This window comes from Diadema setosum, chromosome 3, assembly GCF_964275005.1.
Source record: "Diadema setosum chromosome 3, eeDiaSeto1, whole genome shotgun sequence".
Taxonomy (NCBI): domain Eukaryota; kingdom Metazoa; phylum Echinodermata; class Echinoidea; order Diadematoida; family Diadematidae; genus Diadema; species Diadema setosum.
The window spans coordinates 28,366,229-28,384,015 of NC_092687.1; the positions used below are offsets into that span (position 1 = coordinate 28,366,229).

Genomic DNA, 17,787 nt, shown 5'->3' on the forward strand with positions numbered 1-17,787 from the left:
ATTCAGTAAATCGTTATATTAATTGAGGGCCTGACTATAAGAACGACCCAAGTTTAATTTTTGGCCAAATTCAGTTTGACATGGAAAATTGTAGCTTATGCATGGACTCATCTTGTGTATAAATGATAAATCCTAATTACCCCGGAAGTGCCTAAAATGAATGAATAAAATCTTATATGAATGTAAGAATAACCCAAGTCCAGGACTTTGGTCATTCTTACATTCATATTATAGCGCCCTCTCTCATCGCTTCTCTCTTCTCATATAGCAGCCATTAATCATCCATATGAAGAGTTTGTTTGCAAAAACCGATAAGTCCATTTTTGAAGATTTTGATGTACGGTCTCTGTCATAAAGTACAAAATAACACCTTTTAAATGTTATATTGGTCACTATATATAAAGGTACATTTTTGAAGTTATGTTCAAAAGAAGCGAAAATTTTCTTATTATTCTCTTTATTTTTCTCGACGTTTAATCGCAAATATCTCCATTTGACAAATATGGACTTATCGGTTTTTGCAAGCAAACTCTTCATATGATTCAAAGAACGACCCAAGTCCATCACACAATATGGCCTCTCCACAATTGATGTAAATGATAATTGTCATATTTATATATGTTCTAATTTGCATTTATCGTCGGTGTTTTCACGAACTGACGCTATTTCGATGTTGGTCAAAATTTTCAAAATCGAGATATTGGTACCAAATGAAAGTGCTTTCAAAACTCTACCAAATCCCAAAATTTTAGATCACAAAATTAATTATTCTTAATTTTATCAAAGAAAGAAAAAAACGACGGTACTCGAAATATCGAGAAATTGAGAAAAAGGAGTTTCACGAACCGACGCCGGTTCGTAAAACCCGAATTGCTACAGTGAAGAGCAATGTGGGTTTTACGAACCGTCGCAGTTGCATTACTTTGAGCTTTGTTCAACTTACTGGCCTAGGTTTTGGCCCTAATCCAGATCTCAGAGTGAGAACCAAACCTTCTGAAAGATGAATGACGGCCTAAGCCAGCCCACTGTCCACGAGTGAAGTGAATGGTAAGCTATAATCTTATTAAAATCATGCTCAAAATAACAGTTTCAGTTGGACTACCATAACCATTAATTGCGGTAGTGTGTAGTCCCATGTATTCAATCGCGTGATGCTTATGAAGCCTAGTCTGTAAACGCCATCCAATTTCAAATTAGATCCCAAATCATATTATTTATTGTTTCTTTTCAACTTATGTCGTTACTATTGAGACTACTGAGTACTGTAGTCGTAACGTCTGTGTGCAAGACATGCAGATTGCAAGATTTCAAAGTCTGGAAGACACTAAAAGCCTTGACTTTTGAGTTGAAAATGAAATCATGAGATTGACAAAGTAGGCGTAAAAACTAAAAAAAAAAATAATAAAAAGTCTAACAGTAAAACTCAAAGGAAGAGTAAAGAATAAAGTTAGACATCTTAGACTTTTACTTTCAAGTCTAACTATTAAGTCTAAGTTAAGACTTTACTTGTAATACCAGTTACTAAAACTAAGATCAGCTGAAGTCTAAGACCAAGTCAAATTAACACAGTTCAGAGCCATACCGGTAGTCTAGCTCTAGATCTACATCTAGACTAGTGGTAATAGTAGGTAGAGTCCACCCATTTTTCCCCCAATCTTTACTGGTCCATTCCTGAAAAAGTTACTGGTCAGTGTCCAACAGTGATTTTTCCTGGTCAGGGACCGTCGGACCAGTGCCAGTGTGCAGCGTTGGTGTAGATGTCATATATGACAGTATGTGGTCTAGTGATACTACCTAAACACTACGAGTACTCTACAGGTTAGGTGGCTTTCCTGTACAGTGCAGTGTTAAAGTATACTTCTGAATTCAGCCCTAGTACCATACTGTGTGTAGTGTATGTCTAACGTTAGTTCGAGTGGAGTACCTAAGCACAGCGGTGGGGCTTTTTTCCCCTAAAACTTGTGAATGTGGCCCAACCAAATGGCGTTTATATATTAACGCTTGATTGATAGTGATACAGTGGCGCTGTCGATTTCCACAGAAGCCATACATAATCTTTTGTCCTTTCTTCTTTCCTTTTTTCCCTTTGTTCTTTCACTCTTTTTATTCTTGGAATCGAAGGACTTCCCAGGAAATGTCCCTCGACTGATTTAACCAGGCTCTTGAGTCCTGGTAAACCTAACCTTACCGAGTAACCGTTAACGTTTGTTAGGCCTAACATAACAGTAACACTGACTTAGCCCTGTATTGACTTTGTCTTTGGCCGACTTACTGAGATGGCGAGTCTCACTCTTTAACGTTAGTCTAAACGTAGTCGCTAGATCTGTCAGTGTCAGTGTCACCGGTTATTGTATATGGTGCCATCTCTAACGTACTTTAACAAGTTGATGTTAGTTATCTATGTCAACTTACTGATTTAGTAATAGTGGTACTGTCATCCTGTTGGACATCGCCGAAATATCATCCGTGACGTGTTAATTTCGTGTCACAAAGACAAAAGTTGCCAAGATCTAATAGTATTAGATGTCTAGATTTAGATGTAGTCTAGATCTAAGTAATATGAAATCTGTGTAACTTAAAAGTGAAAGGTCTAGACTTCACTTAGTCTATAATTAGACCAGACATTCATGAGGCAAAGGCCTATTTAGTAGATCTATTCTTATTCTGTTTTAATGTCAATTCCTGCTAACTCGCCACATGTTATTCCTAAGGCCAAGGACTTCCGGGTTAGTGATTTTTTTTTTTTTGATAAATACCAAACAGCAGACGTGTTTCATTTGCATTCTTGCACAGACTTCATGAAAATATGTGCAGTATCAAAGAAATATGATGCACATGACAATGCCACTGTTTTATAGGTGAATGCTTAATACCTTTAAAAGCTGAATGATAATGTAGAGTCTAGGTCTAATTAAGATGTTAAAGTCTCTGATAATAAAGAAGTTTGATTGTCGTAGACTGTTTCCCAAATGCAGTTAGTAATATTCAGCTTTTTCAAAGCAATGCCTTATTTACAAGGACATGTAGATTTATTCATGTGAATGATAATTTAATTTCTACATGAGACTTACTAAGTGCTAGACATAAGATCTTGCATCATTAAAATATGTAAAAGGCGAGACAATTTGAATATGCATCAAAGACGAACAGCAGTATTTTTTGACATTCTTTGATCCTGTATACCATTTTGTTTTATGTTTAATATAAATAGAGCAAAATGATTTCAACTACAGCTTAGTTGGCTGATTTCTTTTTCTCAAAATGAAAGTTGTATCTTGTATCATGATGTTTGATTTTAATCGAAAGTTCTTAATTTCTGTCTTTTCTTTCACATGACTGATGCCATGCAGTAGCGAAGAGCTGGACTGTTTCAGAGAAGAAAAAAAAGTACAGCATCGTGCTTATCATCAAGGAATGTGAATACAATGGCTTAGGAAAGAAGACAATCTACAGATAGGATAGAAGGGAGAACTTGGGATGAAGGGCGACAACATAAGGACGGTATATCTACATTAAAATGTGATTGTAAAGTGGAAACATGAAAGAAGATTCTAAGATTGAAGGTGAAAACATGCATTCCATTCTGTGATGTCGTAATTACAATTTTGCTACACTTTAATAACACTACTGAGAGACATTTATATCAAGGCAAGCTTCATGTGGATATGGAATGTTAGATTTTCTTTAAGTGTTCATTGGTATGTATTTCATGATAATAAATCTTGAAGGTTTTGTGTGGTAATCATAACCTTGTGATACATCTTGATAAATTTCTAAGTGCACATTGGCAATGTTCAGATGATGCTGTAATCAGATGAAGTTAGATGGTTGAATAATCATTGCATAGTTGTAATAGTTATCGAAAGAGGATTAACTTGCCCTTCACTGATTTATTTTTCGTAAACGGTGATAATTGCGAGAGTCAATCTAAATTGTCGGGGGCATAACCAAATGTGTCACACTGTCAAAATGTGTATATCAGAAACTTTTCGCTCGCTGTACGAATTTTCACAGAAAACAGATTTATGAGAGTCACAAATGGTAGCTTAGACCCATTAACAAAAAGTTCAGCTTCATCTTCAACCATGTTCATGATACATGTTCATCTACATTTTGCAAACATTCTGAATGTTGATTGAGACATGTTATACATGTATGTATTTTTATGAAATTAATGCAACAAATAATCAAATATGCATCTCTGCTAGATGATAATATTAATCCAGTTAATGACATGCCAAACTCACCTCAAACTGTAATTCATTCTATTCTCCTTTATTCTTTTATTTATTATTTTGTTGTCTTCCAACCCACTTTGAATGTGTTACGTATGATTCTTATAAACATGGGAAATGCACTCCATAATATGGAGTGCAGCATTTCCCATGTTTATTATAACTGATAGGACTTATAACATCATTCAATCATCACTAGACAGTTCTGTTATGAGATGTTCTTTATTTAACTAAAATTGTAAATTATGATACGTGTATGCTCCCATGCAAACTCACAACAAAATACAGAAATATGATTTCTTTTAATAATAATTCATTATGTCTCTAAATGTACAATTAAAGAAAGTGATTACAAAAAGGATGTCAAACATTGTATATTAAAATAATAGATTATTCATTTGTCTCCATCCGTAGTAACACATGCAACTGCAGTGTGCAGTTTGTGGGCTGCTGTGAAAAAAAAAAATCACAGGCAGCTCAAGCGGGATTTGAACCCACGACCTCCGGATTACTAGACCAGCGCCATAACCACTAGACCACCGGGATGCCCTAGCACTACCTTTAGACATGAATGATTAAATATAGAAGGGCTTGGGGGCGCTTCGAAGTTAACTGCTCTTATTAAATATGCACATGTCATTTGCAACTCGACTAAAGATGATTAAACGCACTGAAATTCTTACTTTAAATAATATTCATAATCTGTTTTTTTTTTTTCTTTAATAGCTTGGGATGTACACTTCATACACTGTATCGGTCTACATTTCGCCTACAATATGGAATTCTTTACTTCGAGACGTTTGTTTTTTTACAAAAGAAAATTAAGAGTCCTTTAAAGGTGCTGTAAAACAGTGGCGTGTTTTGTTTTGTTTTGTTTTGTTTTGTTTTTTTTTTTGGGGGGGGGGAGGGGAGTCAAATTAGCCTTGGCCCCTCTCCACCGTCCTTCCCCCCCCCCTTTGGCTGCATTTTTTTTTAGTCATCACATGAAAATTCGTCTGCATCCACCCCGTAGTTTTGCCGATGACCTTTCTTTTTAATTATCTTAACCACACACAATTTTGGCCGAATTTCCCCACCCCTCTTGTGAATTTGCTAGCACATGTGTTTATAGTACTGGTGGATTAAGGATTCGGAGGGGGGGGGGGTCGGCCAAAATTTCTCTTTTCTCATATCGTCGGTCGCATTACGAACCGGCGAATGTTCGAATTTGGGTCAATTTTTCAAAATTCACTTTTTTCCATTTTTTGAATGTCCATACCAAACTCGATCTATCCCCAAAATATCAAATCGCAAAATTCACGAAAACATGTATTTTTGGTAGTGACGAATTTTCAAAATGTCCAAATGCTGCAATTTGTGACATTACGAACCGGCAAATGTTCGTATTCGCCGGTTCGTAAAATCCCTGTTCAGACGGAACACACGTGAGGTATGTGGGGCGAATCGAGGAGCTTGCGAGGCCGCGAGCGAGGGCTCGTCATCACCATCAGTCCCATGCACTCGGAATTGTGCTGGTATGTAACTACTAGGTGCATTTTGTTGCTCATTTGTTATTTAATCTTCTGTTTAAAAACAAAAGTAATGATAATCTGGGCAGGTTCATGTGTAACCATGAAATATTACATCAGAGAAGTAGAATTGCTCGACATTATCATGTAAAAGTAGCTTTCCTGTGTATTTCATTTCCTTGTAGATCCTGCACAGTCGTACACCTAGCCACCATTTTTGTCGAAGGGGGTCCTTGATTATTCTTGGTCAGAGATAAAGCAATCCTCCCATACAACCCGGATGCATTGTTTTTTTAAACTAAAGCATAGTAGAATCTATAAACTGAAAACAAATATCGTGTAGCAATTGCAAATACCCAGGTAGAACTGAAAATAGGCCCAAAGTAATAAATGATTATCATTGTTTTCAAAGATTCATGTTGTTGCATTAAAAAAAAATAGTATTTAGGCCCTAAGTAAGAATGAAATTGCATGATGAGACTGTTTAGCGTCAGTGTTAAGTCAGTTATAGTTACATATAGCTTCCTTAAGCATGCAAGAATAGCTGCTCTGGCCTAGTAGTCTAACTAAAATCCTGCATAAACAGTAAATTTATAGGCTAGTTCGAGGTTGTATTCACCGGTATGTTACTTATTTTGATTACCAGGACAGATATCAATGAACTTTCAGAAAAATTAAACGAAGTTGATTACCGGTACCGGTACTCAGAGTTTTTTTTTTTTAACACTCATGTACCGGTACAAGTATAAGCCTATATCCAGGGATTTTTATTCTATATAAGTTACCGCGGTATCCTATTTGTGCCCTGATAATACTGACATGATTTTCCTTATTTATATCTTGGGAATAATTCTAGGAGCAGCAGGCCACTACAAGCAGGAGCCGAGTCCCCACAAACAAAGGCAGCACCGCTATCATTACAACTGTAGCAGCTAGCATCCCAGGAACATCAGCAGCACCTCTCGGCGCAGGAGCAGCATTAGCAGAGCCTGTAAAGTGCAACTGTAGCAGCTGCTGAACTTCTCCATACAATTGTAGTCGCGAAGCCTCTATGTACTACAGTAGGCCTACCGACAGTACTATTGCAACAGAGCGTCTACGTATGCTACCGTAAAACTCTACATTTGTAGCAGCATGATCCTAACTTTCAACTGTAGCAGCTGAGCCTTTCAGACTGTAGCACGTACGTACAACCGCAGAGAGTAGTGGTGATGAGGATGTTTTTCCTTCTGCCTATAATGGTAAGTTTGATTCGTAACAAGTGATTATGGTACCGGTACTTGTGGACCATAAAGTGTACCGGGAACCAGGTATTCACAAACATTTCTCAGTTTACGGTGAATGGAATAGGTCATTTATTACTTTCAGTGGAATAGATGATTGAACAATACCATGTCATTTGACAGAAATCACTGATTTTGATATCTGGAATGTAATGTAGTCATACCTTTTCTGTAATGTCGATCTTATCTAACTCTACTGTCAAGTATCTTATGCAGATATTAACCTGGTGAGGACAGGCTCATGTTGATATTACAAGCTCTTCCCTAGGCACCTGCTTGAGCATACTTGGGGGAAGTTTCTAATGGCCTTACTGTAATTATTTCATACATGTATATCAATGTTGACTGCTACTCAATGTATTAAAAGAGAAAAAAGCAAGCACTAATACTTCTGTGTATAAGATTGTTAGGTTTTTATGTGAAAGACATCACATTTCTAATCAAAGAATGTGTAGCAGTTATCATTATTTACCTTTGCCAACCCCAAGGTGTAAAAGCTCGACCAATAGCACCTGAATTACTATGCCCTTCAGAGATCAGCAGACTTTGATGACAATTTTTTTTTTTTTGCATTTCAAATAGGTATGCTGGCTGTAGCTATTTTCATTTTGTCTCACAAAATGTCGTAGGTGATTGCCTGTAAAGAATTTCCTTATGTTACTTTGTTTTTTCTTCTGAAATTGTGCTTTAGCTCTAAGAAATACTCTTTTTCACATTTTTCAAACCTGCAGGTACTTGTAATGTTTTATCACATAGTGTATGACACAACTGTCAAATTTCTCACTGAAATTGTCCATACAATTTTTTGTGTTTTTGAACCACCGTAGGCATAGATGTTCTTGTAAAGTGGAAGAGGGATGGTTCTATGAATCCTGTCAGCTCAAGTGACCTCTATCATGCTCAACGGACCAAACCGAAACAAGGTTCCTGCGTACATATGAGAAGTGAAAATGGCTGGTGGAAAGGGAGGATGCTTCAAGTCTTCAACATGCCCATGGATGGACGTAGGATGTCAGTTGACGAGGGCATTCCTCTTTCTGCCTGAGGTAATTTGAATACATAGTTACTGATTTGTTCTACATCAATAAGTTTATCAAGATATATTATGTCTTTTTTCATTTTAAAATGATGTAGAGATTTTTATGCATAGTATCATGTAGGTACAATGTACTTTCATTGCATTACCATTTCAATATAAATGTTCAATTCTGTGTAATGAATAAAACAAATGTCGTAATTGCAGTTTGTAATGACTGTAGGATGCTGAAGACTGTTAGCTTTCCACTTCCTTTCTTTAAAAGTCTGATATTGATTATTACTTACAATTTATTATGTCAACGTCTCTTCTCAGTCCCAAAACAAAATCAATTACTGATAATTTGCTTTATGTGCATGTAATACACTGTAGATTCTAGTGTCCATGATAGATGTTTGCAAGTATATCTAGTATAAATCTTGTTGATTCTACCCTCAGGATGGTCACATAATTTTTTTCATTGATGCATTGTTTACAACTTCCCCAGCAGTATCGTTACTTGCGACAGCAGTAGCAGAGCCTCAACGTCGATTTGTGACAGCTGAATCCCCAGAAACATCAGCAGCACCGCTTGAAGCAGCAGCAGCAGCAGCAGCAGCGGAGCCTGTACATACAGCCCTAGCAGCTGAGCCTCTAAGTACAACAACAGTGGTAGAGCCTCTACTTACAACTGTAGCAACTGAGCCTCTACTTACCACTGTAGCAGCAGAGTCTCTACTTGCAACTTTAGCATCTGCACTTCCAGGAACATTAGCAACACTGCTAGAAGCAGCAGCAGCAACAGAAGCAGAACCTCTACAAACAACTGTGGTGTCCGCATTCTAAGAAACAACGCAGCAATGTTACCTTTGAAACTGAAGGTAATTCAACTGGAGTTGAGAAGTTCAGGGCATTGTACAACTGCTGTTTGTATTTCTTGCATTATCTGTCTGTGTGGTGCAAATTCCTAAAAAAGCAATTATGAGCCAAAACTTAATTTTCCAATAACAAATGTAAAATAATTTAAACGTGTGATAAATACTTTATCTTTTTTTTCTTTTATCCTTCACTCTTGTAAGGAAAAGTTTGTGGCAGGCAACCTGTAAAATTTAAAGAAAATAGTTTGTCTTCTGCAAAGAATAGTTAAAAAAAAACAGTAAATGAAGTAACAATTATTCAACCAGACTTGGCAGTTTCATCAAATCATGTATTTGTTTTCCTTGCATTAGGTGTACCTGATTTCAATTTGAAAGCAGACTAAGTCCTCCACTCTTATTTCAGATTACAAAGAATACTGTACCTTGCTGGATGATGGAAAACTGTTAAATCTCAAGAAAGCAATGTCCCTGTCAGACATTGAAGAACCGATTTTGATGGTAACCGGACACAGGAAAGCAATAGAAAACTGTTTGTGAAGTGTAATGGAAGTACAGCATATTCATATTATGCTGTATGTATTCTATACTGCCCTCTATCTAGTCTTGTTGGTATACATCTGGTTGTATTTACATTATTATATGTAGTGCACTAACTGTTGACCAACTTTCCTAAAATAAAGACCATTTAGGCAAACTATTGTACATGTTTCTTGTAAGGAAAGGAAAGGGAATTATTGGTGAATTTCTTGCTCATAGTGCCTTGTACAAATATAGACTTGATGCATGATCAAGTTTGTAATACTTTCTGGTAATTATTTTATCTTCAGTGTTACATATTTGCTACATGCTTTCAATAATTTCAACACAGTTTCACACAAATCGACCAATTTTTATCACTTCAGGAGGACCTTATTCAAATATAAAAGAAACAATAGAAATAAAATGTAGTGTTCCAGTATGTATTCCATTTATTGTCTCTTCATTGCAAATTTGGAAACTACTGCCATTGAGGCTTTTGAGGGAGTGAAAGATAGATGTCAGTGCAAAGCCAGAAGATTTTCATGTGGAAGAATATGTAGGTACTGACATCAGTTCTATTCCTGATAGATATTCAGTTGTCATGAAAAAATTCATGGAATCTAAAACAGAATTGTCCAAAAAAAGCTGAACAGTGGGGAAGCCTACAAAAAGTCAGAAATATTTGTAGATGGTAGAACATATTTTAACCATCAAAGATGTGATTTAACACGTAACCATATCAATCTTTTGGCTATGATTGCCTCAGTGAAAATGGCAGAATGTCTATCAGACAATATTATCATGCCTTGAAAATTCTGGTCCTAGAAAGAGAATGGCTAGCCAGACATGTTATTAACATGTTGTCATGTTGTCCCCCATCCTAAGGACAGCAAAAAGAGACAAATGACGTACACTACTCTCCTCCCAGCAGTCCAGTAGTTGGCAGACTGTTAAAGTTTGTAGACTCGTGTTTATAAACACATTGGGTATCACTTTCATTCATTCAACCCTGGGCAAAATTACCTTGTGAAGTGTGAGGAGAATGGTACACTTGATCATGTTATTGCACTATTTGTGACTAACACGCGTATTACTGTAATACATTAAAGTCAAGGAAATGCAGAACTTCTCACCAATTTACAGGTCAGATTACCTCGTGAAGTGTTGGGAGAATTTTGTATTTTGTACATGTTATTGCACCACTTTTATAGTGGTCAGAACACAATTCTGAAATGCAACAAATGCCTAACTTCTCATTCCAAGTGAGATTCCATAGTGAAGTATCATGGAGAATGTCACATTTATTTTGTATCAATTGTAATTTAATGTATTGTAATAATAGTGTGCAATGTAATTATTGTGAGCTGTCGAAAATGCAACAAAAAAAAAATCACTCTCTGAATTTACAGGTTATATCTGGAAGTTTGAGGAGAATGCTTTGTTTTGTAGTTACTGTATGTAATTATGAACACACATGTGGAATGGTGCATTTTGAATTAATAAAATGCAGAATTCTTCACAAACTTGGGGACTGGTGAATAGAAAAAAAAAGAACAAAAGAAAAAAAAAAGAGGAGTGAGAGAGACACAGATACCTAGAATTGGGAGAACAAGGTGATTATGACTGCTTTGTAAGAGGGTATGTGTGTGTGTGTGTTTGTTCGAGTGTGTGTACTGGTATGTGCATGTATAGTGTGTGTTTGTGTATGTTTGTGTTTGCATGGGTGTAATTATATTCTCTCAATAATGAATTTACACTTTTTTATAGACAGTGACTACCAGGCACACTTTTAGTAAAAACCCATTGCACAGTTTGATAACATTACTGGCATCAACAATTAATGTGTCAGAAAGTAGGTTGTGTGTGTGGGTTCGAGTGTGTTTACTGGTATATGTGCGTGTATGTGTGTTTGTGTATGTTTGTGTTTGTATGGGTGTAATTATATTCTCTCAATACTGATAATGACTTAACACTTGTAGTATTTATAGATAGTGAGTGACTACCAGGCACACTTTGATAGAACGGTACTCATCCAATCAAAAACCCATTGCACAGTTTGATAACATTACTCGCATCAACAATTAATGTGTAAAAGTACAGGTAGGTTGTATAGTTTGAGAAAATAACTGTGGTGTTTCTTACACTTTCCTTAATATCCATGATTATGATACAACTAACATGAATGAACATGAATGAACATGAATGAATCACAATCCCACTACCTAGAGCGGCGAATGTATACATTACACTGTGCGCGTACCACCTAAGCGTGTGGAATGTGTGATGATACGCGCCATTTTATGTTACATTTGCCGGTTCGTAATGCGCACTCGCTACGTCCACACGTATTGAGCATGGGCTTTACGAACCGGCAAATGTATACATTTGCCGGTTCGTAATGCCCTCTCTTTAGTACGCGATGTACGTAAAACGCTGAAATGGGGGGGGGGGGGGGGTTACGAAACGGCAAACGCACTTTGCATCACTACCACAGAGCCCCAGGTGCAGCTACAAAATAATATTTAGTATCAGACAAAGCAGAAAATTCCGCTTTCATCACTCTCTTAATATCATCATCAATGTGCGGTTATAAGACACGTTTTTATACGTTTAAAGAAGTCCCGATTCTTTAAACGCGATTATCTCGAAATCGTGTTTCCGCGCAAATTCGAACATTCGCCGGTTCGTAATGCGACCGACGATATGTAACAAGCCTACGGGGCGAAAGGCTGATATTATGGGCTTTCTACACACATTTTTAGATGCTAATTATTAATTAATATGAGCACGATCATTTATGTTGTGATTAATTTGTTTCCTTTTCATATATGTATGACTTCTATTAGAGACTTAATTGGCTTGGCACTCCTTACATCGACCTATTTTAGACACCCATTTCCTTCTCTCTCTCTTGCTTTTTCTCTACTGTCCTGTGAATAGTGTAACTACATGTACATGCAGTACCTCTTCTCTTTTGTATGATATACATCAAGTTTCCATCTGAGCATAACGTGTGTTGCAGCACTCTCAAGCTTCATGCATATGCAGCAACATCTTTTTATGTTCATATACATAATTATGCTTGATATATTAATTTGAGAATGTTATTCTTTCTTTTGTATATGTTCCGTCCGCATTCTATAGATGTAAATGTACATTGTAAGATTTGGTGCGCATGTTCGAACTGTGTTTCTCTTTTTGTGAACACACAAGAACTGATGTAATAATGAACTTGAATTACGCATATTCTTTAATATGGATTCCATCTCCATTTGCCATTAGATATTTATTGATTTATGGAGCTCTTCCACAATTGTTATCCTTCCCATTATCATTACTCATCTCTGAATAATTCAAATTTGATACCTTATTGAGAACCTATGTTTCTTCGATCACATAATGTACCTCTTCAATATATTGCTGCAAAAGGCATAATAAAACATGACCATTGTTATATATTTCAAATGAAGCTTGAAATTCTGAAAATTTTGATATCTATGTATTTTTTAGGAGTTTATCAGTTTCGAAGAGTGCATGCAGGATGAGTTTTATGTTTTTATATGATCAAGTGCAGCTATCAAAGAATCTGTTGAGCAGGAAAGAGAAAGATGGAAAATGAGGAATTATGAGTGAATTCGCATGCAAGCCAAATGACAATAATGACACCGATAAAAATTGTGACAAAGTAAAAGTCACAAATAATGTGGAATAATAAGAAATAAAGAAATTAATAGATTATTTCAGAGAAAGAAATAACAGAGTGCATGAGTATGAAAGATGAGTAAATGCAAGAAATCATTACTGACTGGCACATCTTTTTCCCTATATTTAGCGGTATCCTTCATCTTAGAACAAACATTAATAATTATTATGAAAGAAGTGAACTGAATTTGAATTAAAAATTATGTGAAAAATAAAGAAAGTAAGTTAAAAAAGTAAAAAAAAAACAGTAAAAAGTAAAAAAAAATATGAAACACAGTATACCGAGTACATATTAATTACCAAATAATAAATGTCCACATGCAATAGTGTTGAATAATATATCCACACAAAAAAAGGAGGGGGGAGGGCAAAGAAATCTTTGGAGCGATCAACGACAGCTCTAATAACAATGCTAAATGAAGATGAAAACAAGGACAACACGCTTTTTAGAACAATTAAGAGAAACTGGCTTATATTATCATCTTAATTATCACCTAATGTATTATAATCGTCACAATAATCATTACATGACAATTAATTTCAATTAATAAGGTTATTGTTGATAAGCAGGTATAGCCCTAATAGTATTTGTATGTAAACACATACGAACATGAAATAGCGTCGGTTCGTAAATACACGCGTATTGCACGTTACCTATTGTGCAGGCCCTACTAGAGCGCGGGTCTCACGAACCGGCGTAATACAACTTACGTCGGTTCGTGAGACCCGCGCTTAAGTACATAACCTATGGTGCGCGCAAGAAACGATGGATTTACGAACCGACGCAGTGAGTTTGAAGGCAGAAATATCGTAATTCTTTTGAATTCACACTAAAATTACACTATGGACAGGAAGAACAACTTCCACTCTCATCACCCTGTCAAAATTTTCACACACAAGACAGGAAAAGTCATTGAAAACGTTGTGTAAAACTTGTGAGATCTTTAAACGCGATTTTCTCAGCATTGCATTTTCGCTCAAAAACGAAATAGCGTCGGTTCGTGGTAACACCGACGATATAATGTTGCCTTCCCATCACAGTTAAATAGAATATTATCGGACAAATAAAATTTAAAAAAAAGATATGAAGTTTTTGTAAGTTTACCCAAAATGGCCTTCCATGGTTTTGGGTCGTTCTTATATATTCAGATACTCAATTCCATCGTGTGAAATGTGTTCAGTGTGTAATCATCAAGGTAATCAGAAAATATGAGCGTTTAATATAAGAATTACACCTGCCCCTTGACAAAGACTTTTTTTTAATTATTTTCATTTGGTTTTTCGGGCCTGATGTTACCATCATAACTATAATGAAAGATGGACCTAGATTATTATGTTCAGACGGCAGGCCCTAACCTCGAGGTTTAGCTCTTGCCCCCTAACTACGAAGTGTGTCCACACGACGAATCTTAACCTCGAGGTTACGAAACCTCGAAGTTAAGCATCTGCCCCCGTAACTACGAGTGGGTCCAACTCGATGTTAAAACCACAAAACCGGAAGTTTCAGCCCACACTGCTAACAAGGCGTCTATTAATTCTTCTTTAGTCTAACCCTGTCGGACTCGCTTACCGGTACTCTTTTTCCCACCGGCGGCACCAGCTTCCTCTGTCATGCTATGCAAAGATAGGACTGCACTGGTGACTTTATGCCTTTATGAAGATATTCGTAGAAAACAATTTTTTAGCGTCGGAGAAGAAAATAGAATACAGTAGCCGTAGCGAGTTCGACGTGTTCAGTTTCGGAGATCAAGCGCATGGGAAGAAAAGATGATGTTGTTGTGACGTGCGTCATAGGTTTTTCACCTCGCCCGCACGTGTAGTGTATTTGTGGTGTATTTACGTTTGGGAGGTTGACCAGGAAGCAGAGGGAAATTGTGCGGGCTGGAGTTCACGGCGAGGTCACTCTTAACTTCGAGTTCGTTGTTTTTTGTGTCCACACGGTGCTTAACTACGAGTGGGGACCCCCTGCGGCTCGTGCTTAGAGCGCTAACCATAAGATTTCTCGTGGCTCGAAACATCGAGCAAACCTCGAGGTTTGCTAACTACGAGTGCGCCTTCACGGTCCCTAACTACAAGCTCTAACCTCGAGGCTTCCTAACCTCGAGGTTAAGGGCTCTCGTCTGAACGTAACTAATTATTAGTATAACTTGTAGACTGTGCGTATGTAGAAACTAACATTTAGGTAGGTTCTCACAACAAACTAATTAAACTTAAATCAACAAAATTCCTGACTCTGTCCATGTTGGGTGTTAACTCTTTATGTGCCATGGTGGAAACCCCCTGTGTGCCACGTTATTCTGCGACACGAAGGTAGTCATGCTTTGAGAAAGAATTATGTTTTTCCCATCTATATAACTTCTGCAAATTTCTGTTAAGCTGGACATAATAGTGAGCAAGGTTGAAGAGGAATGCCAAGCTTTGCTTTGGTATAAATATTGTATGACAAATCTATTTCTTTTAATTTTCTTAATGACCAGTTGCTACACTACTGAAAAGACATGACTTTTGCATATGAAACCATGTGAGAAACTTAGAATTTACATGAAAATTTAGTTGAAAGCACCGTTTGCTAGTTAATTACCACATAGAATGCAAGCTGTATGTGAAAGGAACAAAAGCGCGAGAAAAGCTTTGATTGTACCGCGGGATTAGGCGATTTATCGATCGGTTTAAGCGGATTAGTGCGTTTGAGCAGAATATACGAGGTTGGCACGCCGTCGACTGAGTAGGACGTGCGAACGTGGCACATAAAGAGTTAAAAAATGCAGAGCCTTCCTTTTTATGTAGAAAGACTGACGGCGACACTTGTTCGACTTATGGTACAGTGACTCTGTAGGAGTAAACAGTTGCAGAAGAACGTGTCAATTGAACATTGAATATCAAGTTGGGGTGGGGGGTTCCAAATAGTTGAAGGAATGATTTCAGGAAGAAATGGCGGTTAAAGGTACAAAGAGATGCAACATTGATTTTCTCCGATGCTCGAGTGGATACATTCCAAATTTGTTAGGGTCATCAATTCTTACGAGGAGGAGAGCTTTTCTCTGTAGCCTGCATGGGCGCAAATCCCGGGGGGATTAGGGGGGATATATCCCCCCCCCCCCGAAATGGAGGAGGGGGGATGGCCTGTACAATCATCCCCCCCCCCTGAAATTTGAGGAAAAAATGGAGGAAGCAGAAATGTGCTTTTATCAATATTGACATATTTTTATTGAAAGGCCCGCCTTCACAGAGGTAACAGAGCTGAACACTATTCCATCTTGTAGGACAATGTATACATAATTCTCTCAAGCGCTCGCTCGCGAAGAAAGTATTATCGACATTTTATGGTCCAGACATTGACAACGTCAAATAGCACAGGCTTACATGTAAACATGCTATGACGCGAGCAACTCGGGACCATCTGCAAATTATGTACGAAAACAAACAAACAAACAATAATTAAAACCATACCGCCATATTTGAAACCCCCTCCATTTCCTGAATTATTCCTGAAACGATGACGACTCTGATACAATCTATGGGCATACCCAGGGATGATCAGGGGCGTCGAATCTTTCTCGGGGAGGGGGGAGGCAAAGAGGCATTTGCCCCATCCCTGCGGAAGTGGTGGGGCAGAAAAGTCATTTGTCCCCCAAGCAATTCCCGAGATAAGGACAAATCTCGAACTTTCTTTGTGGAAAATTGTCCAAATACCGCCAGAACTATGCACCAGATTTCGTTGAATTGCAATCATAAGCATGCAAAAGCTCCGCTACTTGATCCCTTTCGATAGATTTTGAACACTTTTGAGATTGACGTATTTCCTAGTATTTTATCAAAGAACGTGCAGCAGGTCTTTCACTGACAAAAGCTCCCTCATATGCAGAGGCGTCGATGGGGGGGGGGGGGATGGTACCCCATAAAAGTATTGGGGACAAACATATCATTTTGCTTCTCGTAACTCCCGAGATGTGGAAATGTTCTTACTTTTTTGATAGAAAACTGTCTAAATATTTCATCCAAAAGATGGCTGAATTTCAATTCTACAAAATAATACAAAATCTCCCTCGTGTAAGAGGGGTAAGGCCTACCCCACGCCTCCTATACCCTCCCTGTTCAGTCCTTTCTACTTAATACACTTTAGATTAACATATTTTAAAATGTTTCATCTAAAGTGTGCTCCAGGTCTCTTACTTCAGTTTAGAAAAAAAATGAAAAAGTTCCGTGGGTGGAGATATCTATAGATACCAACGGAGGGTTCCCCCCCCAAAAAAAAAGAAAAAACCTGAAGTTGCTGCCAGTAAATGCCAGCAGTTGCGCCCGTTGCGCCCCTCTTAATTTCCAAAGCGAAAAAATAGCTACAAAAGGTGTTTTTGGACCGTAAAATGTCAAAATTTCCAAGCTCGCTCGCTCGCATTTAATCGCAATGCTATTCTCCCGATGTTGCTGAAAGTTTTTGCCCACAGTTGCACCCGGTGCGCCCCCTTAATTTCCAAAGCAAAAAAAATAGCTACAAAAGGTGTTTTTGGACCGTAAAATGTCAAAATTTCCAAGCTCGCTCGCTCGCATTTAATCGCAATGCTATTCTCCCGATGTTGCTGAAAGTTTTTGCCCACAGTTGCACCCGGTGCGCCCCCTTAATTTCCAAAGCGAAAATGTATAGCTACA

General features: G+C 37.5%; 1 long non-coding RNA gene across 1 annotated transcript; it reads left to right on the forward strand.

The window, feature by feature from the left end:
- The first annotated feature begins 6,936 nt into the window (after positions 1 to 6,936).
- On the forward strand, positions 6,937 to 8,684 carry LOC140226511 (uncharacterized). Its single transcript, XR_011900973.1, has 3 exons — positions 6,937 to 6,984; positions 7,854 to 8,072; positions 8,553 to 8,684. It is a non-coding gene; the product is annotated as an uncharacterized lncRNA (long non-coding RNA).
- Positions 8,685 to 17,787: the final 9,103 nt, after the last annotated feature.